The sequence below is a fragment of the Octodon degus genome, unplaced genomic scaffold (genome assembly GCF_000260255.1).
Source record: "Octodon degus isolate 3935 unplaced genomic scaffold, OctDeg1.0 scaffold00203, whole genome shotgun sequence".
In the NCBI taxonomy this organism is placed as follows: domain Eukaryota; kingdom Metazoa; phylum Chordata; class Mammalia; order Rodentia; family Octodontidae; genus Octodon; species Octodon degus.
In genome coordinates, this window is record NW_004524779.1 from 2,691,407 (window position 1) to 2,693,448 (window position 2,042).

The window sequence follows — 2,042 nt, forward strand, 5'->3', positions numbered from 1 at the left end:
ACATTCTTAACAGGCAGTTTTCTTCCCATTTTGTAGTAATTTAATCTTCCGATTAGTAAAAGGAGGGAACCAGCCCCTGTAGACCAAAGGGAGTAGAGTCATAAGCTGGGGATCTCCTCTTAATATTTTTTTTATCTTGATGTTTGGAACTCTTGATGCAACATTCTAGAGCAAAGTGCTCAGGACCTGCTTGCTGTGTCCAAGGGGACTGAGAAAGGAAAAAGCTCTATTCTTTGTGATTTGGTGCACAGATGAAAAACTTCACACACAATAGCAGAAGGTGGTCGTTAATAAGTCATGTTCTAGTCTTTCAGTGTTTCTGTAAGCAGATATCTTCAGATATCTTCTTGTAGCTTTAACACTGCAGCATCAAGGATGTGTATGTCCAGGATCAGTTAAAAAAGACTGTCAGAGACCTTTCTTTTAGTTCATCCATTTTTTTTTTTTTTCACTGTCTCTTGGTCCTGAGTTGATGCAAATGATTACCTGTCAGTATTCTCTGCTATTGCTCATTGGGGTGCTCATGTTTTGTGGGATGGTTGGGAGGAGTTTGGGAAGGATGTGCCACTGGGGGGAGGTTGTGAGTCACTGGGATGCCTCCAGGGATAATCTCTTCCATGGCTGCAGGAAGTCCTCCTGGAGCCACACTACAATGCCTGGTGGATACCTGGCTGTGGCACCATTGGGCTCAGGATGAATTGCTTGCTGGTCTGTTAGTGACCAAGGAGCTGATGCTGACACAGTTTATTAAGCTTTCTGGGATATGACCTGTGATTGCGTGGTGGATCTCTGCAGCTGCTGCCTCCTCATTTCGAGGGAGGCTTGTTCACTGCACCAGGCTGTGTGGGGAGTACAGATGAGATTTAGTGCGTCTTTCAGTTCACCCAGAAAGACGTCAAAGTTAAAGGGTTCAGATTCATGCCATCAAGGGTAGCCCCTTGTATCCTGCCCTTTTTGAGGACCTGGGCTAAGACTTTCTCATCCACCAGAGCACCTCGGGCTGCACTCACGAGGAACGCTCCTTGCCTCATCTGCTCTATAGTAAAGTCATTGATGAGGTGGTAGTTATGCTCATTGAGCCTGCAGTGCGAGGAGACACAGTCACTCTGATATAGCAAATCCTGTAGGATGTAGACCCTCTGCACGTCTAGGGATCACTCTATGCCATCCTGCAAGTAGGGGTCATAAAATATATGCTGAATACAAAGGCCTTGGCTTGAACAGCAACTGCCTACCCTGTGTGACAACGCCCAGTGTCTCTCCATGGAGTTGGGCTGCTCCAGAAGCCACCTCTCAGATCTGCTTCACGCTCTGTACTTGTGTAGCTTCCTGTAGTGCCTGGTACAGCCACGTGTTCCCCCGGTACAGACTGAGGATGTGGCAGATGGTGGAATGGGCAGCCTTTTCCACAGTTGCAGATGAGATGTTGCATACCGCGATCCCCAGCTCTCCGGCAGCCTTGATGTCCACATTGTCATAGCCACTGCCTATCCGCACAATCACTCTCAGCACCGTGAACTTCTCCAGGTCTTCCCTGGTGAGGGTGATGGTGTGGTACGTCATGGCACCCACAGTCGCGTTTAGTACGTTTTTGTGGATCTCCTGTGTGGACTGCGCGTCCCAGAAGGCCACAGTGGCCAGATCCTTCAGGATGGGCATCTCCACAGTGCAGTCTCTGCCGTCTAGCAGCGCCACCAGGGGGCGAGGGTGCAGGGGCCGGTCATGATCTGGGGGTGGATACCTTCACAAATTCTGTCCAATCGCTGTCGCTTGACTTCGTGCTTATCCACAAGGGCCATTCTTGTTTAGTTTTTGTTTTTGACGGAACCGGGATTGAACTTGAATTTTGCAACCCTCTGATTCAAATGCAAGGCAATCCTCTAAGAACTTAAAGGGCAGGGGAGTGGGGAGGTAGCTCAGTTGAGTAAGTGCTTGTCTGGCAAATGCAAAGGCCTGAGTTCAATCCTGGACTCCGGGGGGTGGGGGGCGTGGGGAAAAAGAAGAAGGAGAAGAAGGAGAAGGAGAAGGAGAAGGAGAAGGAG

General features: G+C 49.2%; 1 pseudogene; it reads right to left on the bottom strand.

Annotated features, from left to right (window-relative positions):
• Positions 1-323: 323 nt before the first annotated feature.
• On the bottom strand, positions 324-1,799 carry LOC101589895 (annotated as a pseudogene).
• Between the last annotated feature and the right edge of the window lie 243 nt (positions 1,800-2,042).